Raw genomic sequence first — 15,242 nt, 5'->3', positions numbered from 1 at the left:
AGTGCACGCAGCCATGGCCAATTTGGAGACGCGTTCTATTTCTAGCTGAGCTGCGCGTGCCCTCGGGGCTTTGGCAGTGACTGGTTCCGCTGTGGGGTTGCTCTTCCCCCTACTCTTTCCACACTCAGCTCCAGTGCCAGCCCCCTGTCCCCACCCCCCCCAGGCCATCCCCTGCATTCAAGTTCATGGCTCCACCTAAGGCTGGAGCTCCTGTTCCCTAGCCCCCTGGTCTCCGCCTGTGAGGGTCCTATTTACAGTGTCTCCTGATCGCCTCTGGGGGGAATGATTACTGGTGTGGTTTGGAGCTTAGAGGAGGGGAGGCAGTGATGGAGGTATGGGACGGGCTGGAGAAGAAGATTGGCTCTGGTTTAAAAAAAAAAAAGGAGTAGCCGGGTGCCAGTGGCTCACGCCTGTCATCCTAGCTACTCAGGAGGCTGAGATCCGAGGATCTCGGTTCAAAGTCAGCCCGGGTAGGAAAGTCCGTGAGACTCTGATCTCCAATGAACCACCAGAAAACCAGTCATGGTGCTGTGGCTCAAGTGGTAGAGCCCAGGCCCAGAGTTCAAGCCCCATGACCAACCAAAATAAATAAATAAATGAAAAGGAGCAGTGGAGAAATAACTGAACCCAAGGAGGAGCGTTTGGGCAGCAGGGCCTAGGAGAAGAACCTTGTGGTGCATACTGAGTGTGCAAAGGAGAGACAACACTGCCCTTGTTTCTCAACAGGGTCCTAGAAGGGAGGGGACTGACTTGTGACCAAGGCAGAGATGAGGCGGAAGATGTTGAGCTTGGGTGGGCACCGTTGAGGTTGGGCTCCTGGGAGAGACCAGCTGAGACTAGAGTATTCAAGTAGGCTCCAGGGAGCAATCGCATGTAAAACCACAGGTCACAAAGAACAGAGGCAGAATGAGGGAATGGGATCAGGTGGCCAGGAAACCGGAGCGGCCCACCACACATTCTGGCCAATCCAAACATCAGCTTAAGTTCTAACAGCTCCACTCACTGCCCAGTGCTGTGGCAGTCAGTGAGACCCTAGAGGACCAGAGCAAGCACAGAGGGGAAGGAAGCGCAGGTGTGTGAGACAGTGGGTGTGAGGGGAGAAAATTTCCAAGAGGGAAATTAGGCCGAGGGGTCCACTGAGAGGAAGGCCTGTAAGGATTCAGAGATGCAACCTCAGGGGGCGTTCACAGGGTTAGCGTGGTGTGGCATGGCGGGCCAAGGAGGTCCATGGTGTGGATCTCAGGGAGTAAGAACGTCACAGTAACACAGGAGCTTTGCTGTGGAGGATGGAGGAATGCCGGCCAGGTAGGCAGACAGGCAAGGAGTCTGGAGAAGGCTGACCGGATGGGAGCTGTTGGTGAGGATCCCAGGATGCATGCCTATGTCAACCATGATGGGATTATCACCTGGCTCACCTGATAGCCGTGTCCCCCAGTGGGGAACACATAGAGAGAGTGGACCTCTTGCTGCCTGAAGAGAAAGTTTGTCTCTGAACGTCTGAGTTTTACAGCAAAGGATGTAGAGTATGTTCTTCTCTGCTGGCATTTTCTTGTCTTGCCTGAGGTGGGTGGTGGTGGTGAAGGGAGAGAGGAGAGTGAAGATGGGATTTGGGGGAGGGGGAGGGAATCGACAGGGCTTTAAATAGCCACGTGGGAAATGGAAGATAGTTGCTCGTTCCAAGGCTTACATTGGATGCCGTCTGTGCTCTAAGTCCTGGGAACGAGGGCAGGGAAGGGACACCAAAGGGATGAATGTTGGCTTTGGGATGGGAGTTGTGGGGGGGTGGAGGGGTGGAGGGTTCACAGGTGGGCTGTAGACACCCCCACCCCCATCAGCCCTCTCAGCTGCACTGAGTTTATCTGGAAGGTGTGCAATCTCCTTTACTAGAGCTGTACCTGGGACGAAACAGAGATAAAGCACAGAAAGGCAGAGACGGTGGAAGTTTGGCTGAAAGCAAAATGGCGGTCACCGTTCATTACCCTTGGGTGGAATCAGAGTGTGGTTGGAAGGTCATACTTAGGCTTTCTTTCTCCTTCTATTCCTCTTTTTTTTGTCTCCCCCTCTCATAGGCATTGCGATTGTGATTGTCCTTGCACACATCTCTTTGGTGGGGGGGCATAGTCCCCTAAAATAGAAGCTCAGGGGAAGAATTCTGCATCCGAAGGAAAAGACACCATTCATTTCCATCAAGATAGTGAAGTTGTTGGTCGTTGCCGATGTCTGAGTTTACATTACCCAGTCCAGCACCAGCCAATCAAGTGCTTTTATTTCACAGATCACAGCTAGCACTCGGCTTTTCCAATCTACCCTTGACCAACGCAACGAGCAACCCCACCATCCTCATGGCGCCTTGTGTATAGCACTGATTGCTTCTCACCATAAACATCTTCTTCCTTACCTTGCCGGTGCCCTGTGGTATCTGGCCATGGCTCCGTCCTGTTTCAGAGTCTGCTTTGTGATACATCCTATGCAGTATGCTGTGTATTTGGGGAAAGGCAGAATGATGATTGTGCATCTTTTCTTTTCTTTTTTTTTTCTTCTGACCCTGTGGGCAGTAAAACCATTTTCTTGTCTATCCTGCTCTCTTTACTTATTTCTTTGAGGTTAAGAACAAGTAGCTGAGAACCATTATGTCGATTAAAATGAGTGATACAGTGGCTCCGAATATGGTAACCAGTTATTAAGGAGCAGTTATGACTGAAGGGTCCAGGGATGAGATCTGGTGATTTTTGTCTGTCTTTCGGAGCATAAAGGATCTCCTAGGATATGAACATTTTAGGGGAAGAGAGAGGCATCACGTCTGGCTTTCTGTGGCTCATCAGTCTCTTTCTGTCCCGAAATCTCTCTCTCCTTTTCCTACCATTCATCTCTCCTGATTGGCTTTGCTTTCCTTATGCTTCTCCGACATGGCTAAATGCGCCTGTAAAGTTTTGTTTATTCATCGGCGCCCCACGCAGTAAGGCCCTGCATCATTAATCTGAGTATTCAAGGTTAACCATACTTTTCTGCTGAAATTGCCTTTTAGGGAACAGATTTCAAGGTGTCGCAAGTGTGGAGTGCTACCTCATTTCTGACATTTCAGCGATGAATCCCCGTTTGAAATGTGATTTGAATCCAATCATCATCTTATTTGTGCGGGGAGATAAAAATAATACACAAATATTGCAGCAAAAAAATCGCATCTCTCTCCCCTGTTCCCCGGAAATGCATGGCAATTCAGCGGGGCTTACCAGGGTGTCCACGTCGCTCCCAATTTAATCCCCTCCGACTTCTCTTCCTACGCGTGTCTCCCTCACAGAAGGCTTGAACACATTTCTTTTACATCTGACATAAGCCAGATGTGTTTGTCCAGGCTGTACCCAGAAGGAATCATGTTTCCTTCTTGGGACAAAGTAAGAGAACCTGGGCCTTCAGAGGTCTGCCTGTTCATCGCCTTCTGCTACCCCAGAACTCCATCTTTGAAGGATGGAGGAGCTGTGAGGAGTTTTCTCTGCCAGGCTGCTTGGTGAGAATGTTTGAGCAAGCATACAAAGCGCTTTCCTTCCGGGGGGCTGTGATGTGGCCTTTTAGTTAAAGACTGGCCCAGATGGTGAGCATGGCCGTTGTCTGTGCTCTGATGGAGCCGGCATTTACCTCACACCACCTCTCACCTTCAGACATATGTCCATCTTCCTTTCCTTAATTTTTGTTGTTGTTGGTCATAGGGCTTGAGCTCGGGGGCTAGGCTCTTCAGCTCAAGGCTAGCGCTCTACCACTTGAGCCACAGTGCCACTTCCAGTCTTCTGGTGGTTTATTGGAGATAAGACTCTCACGGACTTCCCTGCTGGGGCTGGCTTTGAAACGCGATCCTCAGATCTCAGCCTCCTGAGTAGCCAGGATGACAGGCATGAGCCACCGGCACCCGGCTTCCTTTTTCTTAATTTAAGACACAATCTTGTCACGTAGTCAGGTTTGGAGCTGTCCTCGCTTCCCTAGTACCGGGATGTTGGGCGTGAACTGCCCTGCCCTGCTTGGGACGTCATTTTCTAACCAGAGAATGACTATTGCGTGGAATTCAGCGTTACCCCCACCACCCGAGAAACTCATCCCTACCCTGTGCGGCTTCCGCATCCTTCATAGATGCAGAATGTGTGGACGAGAACAGGACAGGGACACTTGGTCTCCATACCTTCCTTCTGTGTGCTTTCTGGAAATGCTCTCCCCCTTCCAAAGACTCTCAACCCACATTCACTCTAAAATGTCTCCGGATGGCTGACGCCACCCTGGTCACTGCATGACTACGGGAAGATGCTACCAGGGGAGTGAATCTGCCAACGACAAGGTCGGCATCAAGGTCAGGGCAAGGTCAAGCCACCGGAGCTGGCAGAGCCCGTGTTTTTCATCCCTCAGAGGTGGCGGTGTGCCCAGGGTGGACGAGGGGTAGTGGTCAACTAAGTCCACTTCCTGCTTCTAACTACCATGAAAAAGACCCATGTCTATAACAGCTAGAGGATGTGAGCCCCCCTCCTCACCCCAGCAGACATCTGTTGGAAGCGAAGTGAGCTTGTGTTGGCCGATGGTTGCTACCAGATGAGGCTCAAGGAGCACGGAGCAGTGTTAGGGCGGGAAACACAGGTTCTGGACTCCACAGGGAAGCCATGGCTCTGGGGGCAGGGGGTGGGGGGCGGGTAGGGTAACCCTACCCCTGGCTTGCCTTCCCGCCTTTCCCACGCTGCCCCCTGCTGGTCCTCACCCCTCTCTGCAGTGGAGGGCACAGAAGTTGAGGTACGCCCCTCCCCTGGATGGTTCTGGAATGCATTCAGCACCCTGAGCCTGATGTTCCTGTAGAGCCGTGGTTCAGTTCCCTAGGCACCTAGCTATCTACGGGCAATCGGAGAGAGGCAATCCATGGCTGGATTGACGGGTGGAGGGGGCGGGGAGGGGGGACAGAAAAAACACCTTGTAAAGCCAGAAGTATTTTTTTTTTTATTTTTTAAAAAGCCGTTAGCATCAACTTAAACTCCAGATATTGGGGGTGATAAATCTGCTTACAGGCTTGTAAAGCAGCCTTCTGCTCAAGGTTACACGAAACACGGGACACATCCCGCTGGGCTCAGCGGTTTTGGGCCGCCTGATGATTATATTTTTAACCCCGCTGCTGGCTGTGGTTGGTTGGGGTTCTGGTTCTCTGTAGAGTTGAGCTGTGTTTGTTGTTGGAGTGGGGGGCGGGGCCCTGCCAGCTTTGTGGTCCATCCCATTGTGCATGCATGGTCCGGAGCCTGGGTTTCCTCCTGTAGTCCCTTCCCGCCCTCTTCCATGCCTGCTGCTCTAGCTTTCTTGGTCCCTTTGTGTGGGCAAGGAGCAGGTGGGTGTGTCTGACTCAGCTGTGTTTGGAAGTCAGCTTGGTGGAAGCCGAGTGTGTGTAGTTGTGAGCGTTGGGGAGGAGACTTGACCAAAGTCATGGAACTTGGAGGCCAAGAACTCAAACATCCATTCACAGACTCGAACCAAGACTAAATGGCACCCCACAGGAGTGTTTTTTTAAATGCATTTTTTTCTTTTATGAGTTCTCATTCTTAACTAAAAGTTTTAAAAATAAAAAGTAAACGTGTTGCCGGGCGCTGGTGGCTCACGCCTGTAATCCTAGCTACTCAGGAGGCTGAGATCTGAGGATTGCAGTTCAAAGCCAGCCCGGACAGGAGAGACCGTGAGATTCCTATCTCCAATAAACCACCAGAAAACTGGAAGTGGCCCTGTAGCTCAAGTGGTAGAGCACTCGCCTTGAGCTGAAGAGCTGAGGGACAGCGCCCAGGCCCAGAGTTCAAGCCCCAGGACCGACAAAAAAAAAAAAAAGTAAACGTGTTTGCATATACAATACCTCGTAGGCTAGAGTACTACCCAGCCTTGAAAAAGGCTGCAGCCACCGGGCAGGGGCTAATCTAGAGGCCTTTATGCTAGTGGAAACAAACAGACGCTCCCGAGCTCACTCATATGAACAGTCTACACGAGTTGACCTCCTGGAAGCAGAAATTAGAATGGGGGTTACCAGGCCTGGAGGGAGAAATGTGGTGTGGGAGGCTGCTGACAAAATGGCCTTCTTGACAACATCCCGAATCCAGCTGTGCCTGCACCCCCTCCACGCCTTGAGCTATTCAACCTCCTGAACTAATAACTTGGTTTTTGTGTTTGTTTCTCCTAAACCAGCTTGGCTTTGTGTTGTTGTTTCCTTTCTGAGGTGAGAGCCAGTCGGTCCGGTGGGTCTCAGTTGTGGAGGATTCTGAATGGTTGCAGGTGCTTCATTGCTCATTTTGCATCATCATGTGCCACCTCGAGTTCTAAAATCAGAGTAGAGAGGAGATGCAGAGCCGGCCCTGTGGGCAGCGGGAGACAGGAAGCTGGAGGCCAGAGAATAAGGGAGAGGCACAGTATGCACCCCAGGGAGGGAGGGGGGGATGAAGGGAGAGAGGTGGGTCGGGGAGGGGCCCTTTGGGGCCTCAGTTCCCCCTCCTCCCACCCGCCCCCTCCCAGCCCATTATCAAAGACTTCCTTTGCTTGTCTAACATACTTTTTGATGATTAAGGCCGGCCTAGCCCCTTCCCCTGGACGGGGTCCAGAGAGGAGCTCCTCAGACCCAGCCACATGAAAGCAAAGCAGGGCACCTGGCTTTTGAAATGCGAGATACCTTCCCTCCCATCCCCAGTGGAGTTTGATTCCCCCTAACTCTCTAATGAAGGCCCACTTAGTCCAATTACACATCTGAGAATCCGGCTGTTTTGATCTTGGATTCCTCTACATGGCGGTTCAGGAGGGGGATGGGGTGGGCGCGAAGAAGAAGGAGCACCTGACAGCCACAGGGACCATTCACGACAACCCCCCCCCCCCAAATTCAGCTCAGGTGACAGCCACCCCTGAGCAGATGAACGGAGGCCCAGAGACACAGCCACTACAGGGGCAGATCAGGCTGAGGGAGGGTGGGGACTCCGATGGCCAAGCTGGGGATTAAAAATCCACAGGGCCACCGCCAGGGTCCCAGGCTGGAGGAAGCAGGGAGCCAGCTAGCGGTGCGGTATGCAGGGCCGGCCTGGGTGTGTTGGGGCTGCCTTGGGGGGGGGGGTCGGGACTCCCTTTCCTGGCAGCTGGGGGAGGATACCTGGGAGAGGTCCTCCTCCCCTCCCCCCTCTCCCCCCTGCACAGGGTGCCTGTGCCCCTCTGTAAATGGATGCGAATCCATTCATTAAAAGGTTTGCTGCTGCCATCGGCATTTTGTGCAGGCATGGGTGTTTCCGTGTGTGTGTGCAGGTGTGTTTACACACACCATAAGCCCCATAAGTCCTTCCACTCCATCTCAAGAGAGGCCAGGACAAACGGTTCGCTCCCGCCCTAGGGGAGACATGTCCAAAGCAGCCTCCTGTAGCCCCACATCTTGAACTTCAGCGGGCTTCTGGGAATATGTTCTGTGCTTCCGTTCATTACTTTAAAAAATGTACTGAAAGCCTGGCGCCGATAGCTCACACCTGTAAAGCCTAGTTATCCAGAAAGCTGAGATCTGAGGATCATGGTTCAAAGCCAGCCCAAGAAGGAAAGTCCATGAGACTCATATCTCCAGTGAACCACCAGAGAACCAGAAGTGGTGCTGTGGCTCAAGTGGTAGAGTGCTCACCTTCAGCTGAAGAGCTGAGGGACAGCGCCCAGGCCCAGAGTTCAAGCACCATAGCTGACAAAAAAAAAAAAGTTTGGATTTGATTTGGGGGTACATGAGAAATCCACAGCAGGTTCTAAGTAGAGGAATGTCAGTATCTGACTCACGTCTTTAGGAGATCCTGTGTCTGCCGTGGGTTAAGTCAATAACAACAACAACAACAACAAAATGTATCTGTTCCTAGAGAGAAAGAAGACAGCTCTGGTAACCGAGATCCATTCGGCAGCAAGGCTTTAGGTAGAGTTAGCAGAATGTATTTATGGGCCAGATGAGTAGGCAAGAGGAGGAGGAGACGAAATGCGTATCCTAAAGTTTTTTTATTTTTTTATTTTTGGGTCCGGTCGTGGGCCTGAACTCTGGGCCTGGGCGCTTCCCTCAGCCCTTCAGCTCAAGGCTAGTGCTCTAACACTTTGAGCCACAGCGCCACTTCCAGTTTTCTGAGTGGTTAATTGGAGATGAGAGTCTCACAGAGTTTTCCTGGCGGGGCTGGCTTTGAACCACGATCCTCGGATCTCAGCCTCCCGAGTAGCTAGGATGACAGGCGTGAGACCCCGGTGTTTGTTGCGGTATCTTAGTTTTCAGTGAAGCGAACACACTGAATCTTATGTTGGTTTTATTTCAAAGAGACGCATGTGCAGTCGGGAGGATTGTCATGTGATTTCTGAATCAGTCAGGGCATGCTGGTACCCATCACAGCCTGTCCTGGTTGGAGAGGCCGCCAATTCCATGCGGTCTTAATTTGTACTGCGGGGACAATCATTACTGTCTTTTTGTGTGTGCAAAGGTAGAAGAACAGAACATTTTAAAAGCCCAACGCCATCGTCTCCCACGGGGTCTGAGAACACATGACCTGATAGAAAGTGATGGATGACATCCTTGATTCCAATTCTAGCATAAGAAGGCTGCCCTCACTCTCCACCCGAGACCAGGACCTTCTAATGGACTGCAGGCAGCCCCCAGGGTAGCTGGCCATCCATAAATACTGGGTCACACTTCTGATGAGAACCTTGAGAAGTCGATCGCAGGCTAAATTCCCTCCTTCCCTTCACGGGGATTATTTATTTATTATTTATTTATTTTAAAAAGCAGCCCTCAAGTTGACAAGAAAATTGGATCATAAATTAATCGTTTACACTCTGGTAAATGTATGCACCATCGAAATGACACGGCACGGGGCCTATTTTTTTTTAATTTTATTTTATTTTTATCAGAGAAAAACATCAGATGAGTGATCGACCGTTTCAATCACCCGCCTCAAAGTCGGGGAGGAAGAAGGCCGGGAAGTCTTCAGTAATTGCTGGTTGTCAGACATTCCCTAAATCAGGCCAGCAATTCCTGTCTTCTTTCTTGAAGGGTGGTTGGGTCATAAACCAGGATGCAACCAAGCTGGCACGCAGAGTGGATCCTGTCATGTTCTCTGCAGCCAGCCCCAGCTCTTCTTTGGAACTTGTGTCTGGTGGGCCTTCGTGGAAGCACAGTCTGTTCGTGGGGTTGGTGGAAATCTCAGCCTTCTGTCGGTAGACCCAGAAACCTGCCATTATTTCATTTTGATACACAGAATTAAGCGACTCTGAGACTCCAGTTCCCCAGACCACTTCATCTTCGTTTACTTCCAGTCATTAGAAGATTCATTGAGTCCTACCTCCTACTCATGACCTTTCCATCCCTGGGGGGGTGGGAGGGGGGCAGGCATTTCCCTTTCTGAGAATTCACTGCTCCTGGGACCTCTGTCCATTTGTCACCCCATCTCGGCCCATGATCTCTCTGAAGTTTGGGACCTGGGAGATGGAATGGCAGCATAGGCTGGTCTCTGGACACTCCCTTGGCTGGTGCGGGCGTTCTAAGGGAGACCGAAGCCTTCATTCAGCATTTGCAGCGGAACACTCCGGAGCTCTTCTTCATCGCAGGGATTATTCCCCGGTGAGCTGGGGATTCTGACCCTATGACAAGACATTGTGTCATGATGACTGAAGGTCCCTACAAGGCTCACGTGTGTGTGTGTGTAAGTGTGTGTGTGTGTGTAAGTGTGTAAAACTTGGCTCCCAGTAGGGAACCAAGCGACCTTCAATGACCTTTAAGTCTCCCGACAAAGCCCCTGAGGTAAAACACTCGGGTTCAGTTTCAAATGTTTCATTCCAGCCAGCCCGTCTTGGCATCCACCAGGGAGGGCTTGTGTCCAGGCAGAGCCATGGGCTGCTCACCCCAGGGCACCGGGGAAGCTGGGAAGCATGCCAATGAGCCACTGACCCACCTAAGCCCCGCCCCCTCTAGCCGCCATTCAGTGTGAACTCACCAATCATCATGCAGCGTAGACACAGGTGATGGTATAGTGTGAATTCCCTTTGGGATGGTACCCCAGGGTTCCGTGCCTCTTGGTTCTATCCCTGACCTTGAACTTGAACGTCCGGGGGACGCTAGGCTCAGATGTGGACCTGCTGTTTGACCTTGAACAGTCTGCTAAATTTCATCGGCTTGTTTCCTGCCCTGAGAAACAAAAGGGAGAGAGTGCTGATCCAGGCATATTGTGGAAATTAATTAGTTTCTGAAGTGCTGAGAACAACAGATGAAAGGCTTCGAGTGGAAATTATTTTGTTTTTAAAGGAATAATCGATGTGCGCGAATAAAAGAGAACTTACTGAACTGAATTAAAGGTACTTGGCCCGCCAGTAGGAGTCGGGGGTGGGGAGGAAGGAAGAATACTGCTTTTTATTTTTTATTTTTTTGCAGAAAACCCTAGATTCGCCCCAAAAATAGTAGGGGAAAAATTGGCTTTTTTCCCCCTCTGTGATTTTGGAAGGATGAGAAATTAGGCAGAGGAAAAGAACAAGAAAAACAGGGGAATGTGGGCCGTTTAGCTACATTTCAGAGTAACTCTCCTAGAATAACAGATATGTACACACACACACACACACACACACACACACACACACACACACACACACACACACACACATTCCTTTGCCAGTTGTCTATATTTCTCTGCCAGTTGTCTGTGATTAGGTCATTAGCGAAATGCTTATAAACTGAAACAACTCAACCAAGATCCCCAGAGACCTCACGGCCTGCTGTGTGTCCTTGGGAGAGATGGAGGATAGGTTGGATGTGGTAGTACGTGTGTGGAAATCCCACAGCTATTTTATCTGAGCAAGACTGGGAGCTGTTTGGCAGGGGCAGAGCGGGGGGGATGTCACTATTCAAAACCACTTTTGTCCTGGTTACATGTGGACTTGTCTCCAACAAAATATTGGTTGCCTTTGATGGAGGCAGAGCATGACAAGTCAGAGGAAGGTCAACAGAGCAGTCCCGGGCCATTCAGTTAGGGGAGTGGTGCTGGGGATGTTCTAATGTGGAGGGCCTGATTTGAGACTCTAGGCATCCCCGCCCCACCTCCACCCCTGCCCTGGGGCAGCAGGGGCCACCAGGGATGTGGTATCTTCTACAAATCAGAGTGGAATTTTAGCATTCACTCCAGGTCCCCCACGTCAGATGGAAACTGTTTGTGGCGTGGGCTGTTTCTTCTTAGATTTTGGTGCCTGCATTTTATAACACAGTCCTGTCCATACTGTGACCAGTTCTTTCCAAGTCCAGTCTTAATGGCTCCAGAACGTGGCTGTGGCATGGCTATCTTGAAACTTTTCTGCTCTTTTTCCCCCTCTCCTTCTTTCTTTTAAATACGGAGGCTACTTTGGTTTTCAACCTTTATATTCAGCTCTGCCATGAATATTTGTGTTCAGAATCTACAGAGCTGCAGAGAAGCCACTACCTTGCTGCAGGCCCATGGAGTTTATTGAAATGCTGTATGTGAGTGCTACCAAATTATCTTTAAAGTACCGTAGAACTTTCTCCAGTGATGGGTGTGTTCATTGCCTGGATTGTGGCAACGGCTTCCAGTTTCTATGCCCATGGGCTTCGGGTTCATTTATTTATCTGCATATATTTGCATACACATTAAATCTACGCAATTTTAATGTGCCCATTATATTCCAATAAAGCCGTTAAAGAATGAGCAACAGTAGTTTTGTCTTATAGCAGCAACAGAGTAGCTTGCTTTGGACTAATACAGATGACAATGATAAATCCTGGACAAGGTAGCATTAAATATTGCCATCTTTTATAGGACATCCACCAGTAAACATCAGGAGGTGGACATGAAAGAGGGCTGACCTTGGGTGGTAGGAAAGGCAGCTGGGGGAAAGTTCAGGTCCTTTGCACTTGCCCTGGGGTACAGGGCAGGCAGGAACCAAGTGTGAGGATGGAAGTCCGCAAACACAGCACGTGGCGGTAGATGGGGGAGGAAGCTTCCGGGGTGCCTGTGAACCTGCCCAGATCCTCGTTGACCTCTGATATGTGCATGCGTAAACATTGTTCCAGGGCGGCCCCCGGGAAGCATTCGTGGGAGAGCTGGAGGAAGCCAGTGGACATGGGCTGACCAGAGTAGCTATGCAGAATGGAAGTTCACACCCAGCCAGACTTTCTGCCTGCTGCCAAATGAAAACCAATGCTTCTCAGAGTGAGATAACAAAATCCACTCTCTGAGATTCATCAGCCAGGATAGCCTTTATTTTTTTTAAAAAAATCATCAGATGTGTGAAGAAACAGAAAATCATCTCCCATATTAATGAAGAAGAAAAAAGAGAGAGAGAAGGCTCCTTCTTGACATGACTAATGTCTGACTCCACAGCTAAGGGCAGGAAGTAGCGTAAATCTGCATGATCATTTAATGGAAGGGGCAGTCATAGGAAGCAATGAGTTAAAACTGTTTGAAAACACAGCCTCTCCTGATGGTCTTACCTGTGGGACACAGGGGTGGGAAGGCTAGCCCGTTTGGTGCATCTCAGTGTACGTTGCTGAGTGTGAAACAGGAGGGAAAATCCTCTCTGCACAGAACACACACACACACACCACTAATTTGGCATTCTCATTTGAAACCTGAAAGCCTCTTATCTCCTATACCCCACCTTCTCAAGGAAACTGGGACTGTTCTCTCCCAGAAGAGACTATGGATCATCTAAGTCCCAGAAAGAGGAATGGTGAGAAGATGGTGTGTGTTTGATAGCTGAATTTTCCCCAGGACCCACAAATTACCACATGCTTCACCCATTCAAGAAGCTCAGGAGAACGCTACACAGTGTTTTAAACACCCAGAGCGCATGACAGCGATACAAACAAAAGACAATAACTTCCAACGCACACCGCAAGCAAATACAGGCTGTGTATAAGGAGCACAAGAAAGCCAGAGTGGCCAGCAGACTATAGGATGGCATCTTTCCACTGCTCAAAGAGAACAGGGATGCACAAATCCTATCTGTGCTTATCTGGAAGTTGTTCTTGCCAGGAATTTGGACGCCATGATCACAGTCTGCCCCATTGTGGTTGTATTTGTGGATAGCATTTAGGAGGGAATGAAGTCCAATGAGATTACGGTGGTCCCTAAATCAACAGCACTTGTAGCCCTTCAAGAAAAGTCAGAGACATGCTTGAGAAGGATACTGTGAGTGGACCAGAAGATAGCTCTCACCAGCAACCCACCCAGGCTGACCCTTTATCAGATACCCGGCTTTAACAACCACAAGAAAGTCGATTCTGTTTTTGAAGCTGCTTAGACAGCCCAGGCCAGCTAAACATAGATTTATCTTCGAGTAACTTCACTTTTCAGGAGACTGGTCAATAGAGTATATATACATATTCTCAAGTGTGTAATATTTCACATAGGGGCTAGTTATTAGATATTGATCTCTCTGTCTCTGTCTCTGTCTCTCTCTCTGTCCTTTTTCTGTCTCTTCTGGGAGAGAACAGTCCCAGTTTCCTTGAGAAGGTGGGGTATAGGAGATAAGAGGCTTTCAGGTTTCAAATGAGAATGCCAAATTAGTGGTGTGTGTGTGTGTGTGTGTGTGTGTGTGTGTGTGTGTGTGTGTGTGTGTGTGCCCACTTCCTGCTGAGAACATCCCAATTGCTACAAAGAGGACCAGGTCCCAGCAGCATCTGATGAGGACTTGAAGCATTTGAGGTGGAGCCTCTCCTCAGATTGAGCTCCTGGAAATAACCTCAGCATTGACTGATCCCCATGTCCAAGAGAGAAGCCCGTAAGCTTAGGTGAGAGGAAGTGATAGTGAACTTCCGCCTGATCCCCATCCCATAAATAGGATGTGGTCCCCCCCATGTCTCTTTCCCAGAGCTCAAGCTAATTCTAGAAAGGGCTGTAAAGCCAGGACTAAATTAAACACTAGATGTTTATGCCTTACACAATGATCAAGAAGCTGGCTGTGAGTTTTAATAGAAAAACTTATTGTAAATTCTGCACTCTGCAACACAGAAATGTCTGTCATCGCTATAAATACTGTGAAGAGTCTTGTGGGGCGTCTGTCATTGTACCAACCCGGGAGCAGATGGATTCGTTTTCAGGCAGAGTTAGAAGGTGCTTTGAGGACAGGCGATGTCTTCTTTGGAGAGTCAATTAGTCAGGGTAAGCAAGGTTATGCTGCAGTAACAAATTGACTTGCCAAGCATCAGTAGTTTCGCAGGACACTGCTATCTATTCGCATCTTCAGGAAGTCATTGGGGACTGTGTTCAAAACAGTGATTTGGGAGTTCAGGCTGGGCAGACTCCACCATTTTATGAGTTGTGGAACACATCATTTCCTCCGTCATCCTCACCAAGGGAGACAAGAGGGAGTATTATGCTTCAGCCTACAATTAAGTGGGTCTCCTTCATGAAAACCAGCCACGTAGCTGACCTAACAATGGCATGATTGGAGCTCAAGCCTCGTGAAGCCAGAAAATGAAGGAAAAACCAACGTGGAAATGAGCCGTGGTAAAACCAAAGGTGGACTGTAAATCTCCAGAATGCCCGAGTCATGATTTAGAGATAGCCTAGAAACCACACAACCTGTAGAGTTTCTTGTTCTGAGGAGTTGCTTTGGGTATTTTTACCTAATGGTGATTGCTAAGACTCACAGAGAATGTCAAGGAAGCCTGGTGCTGTAATTAGAGACTCGAATGGCTTAGCTAGAATTGAACATACCTGTATCATCTACACTCCAGGGAATTCACCCAGCAGGATGGCGGACTCAGAACTCACTTCTGAGAAGGCATACAGCTCCTCCTCCCCCCGATGGAGACCCCACTTCTCACCCATGGCTCGGTAGATCAATGTTTCCAAATGTAACGGGACTCAGTTTCCATCTTTCAAGATGGCGCCACCCAACCCCATGAGTTTTGAAAGTCACAGGATGTGGACTGTATTTTTTTCTGAAAACCAAAGGATTTTCTTTCCTGGTGCAGCCTGTGCCCTCGGAGACGCTCAATCAAATGGTGGTGGCTGCACAGAAGATGTTGGGCTCACTCAGAAGTCTCATGCACCATGCCGCCAAAAGATATAGCATGTAGACAAGAAGGAAAGTCATTCGTGCTGAGGTGTTGTTATTAAAAATGGGTGGAGAAGGATTAATCCTTTCCAACAGATGGTGGGGGGGGGGCGGGTAAGTGATTGTTTTACGGTCATTTGGTCATTTGGAGGCCAGCTCTTTCTTTTTCTTCCATTTGTGGGAAACTATTTTTGGAAATT

This window comes from Dipodomys spectabilis, unplaced genomic scaffold (genome assembly GCF_019054845.1).
Source record: "Dipodomys spectabilis isolate Male_0828 unplaced genomic scaffold, ASM1905484v1 ptg000231l, whole genome shotgun sequence".
In the NCBI taxonomy this organism is placed as follows: Eukaryota; Metazoa; Chordata; class Mammalia; order Rodentia; family Heteromyidae; genus Dipodomys; species Dipodomys spectabilis.
This window is presented reverse-complemented; position numbering follows the sequence as displayed.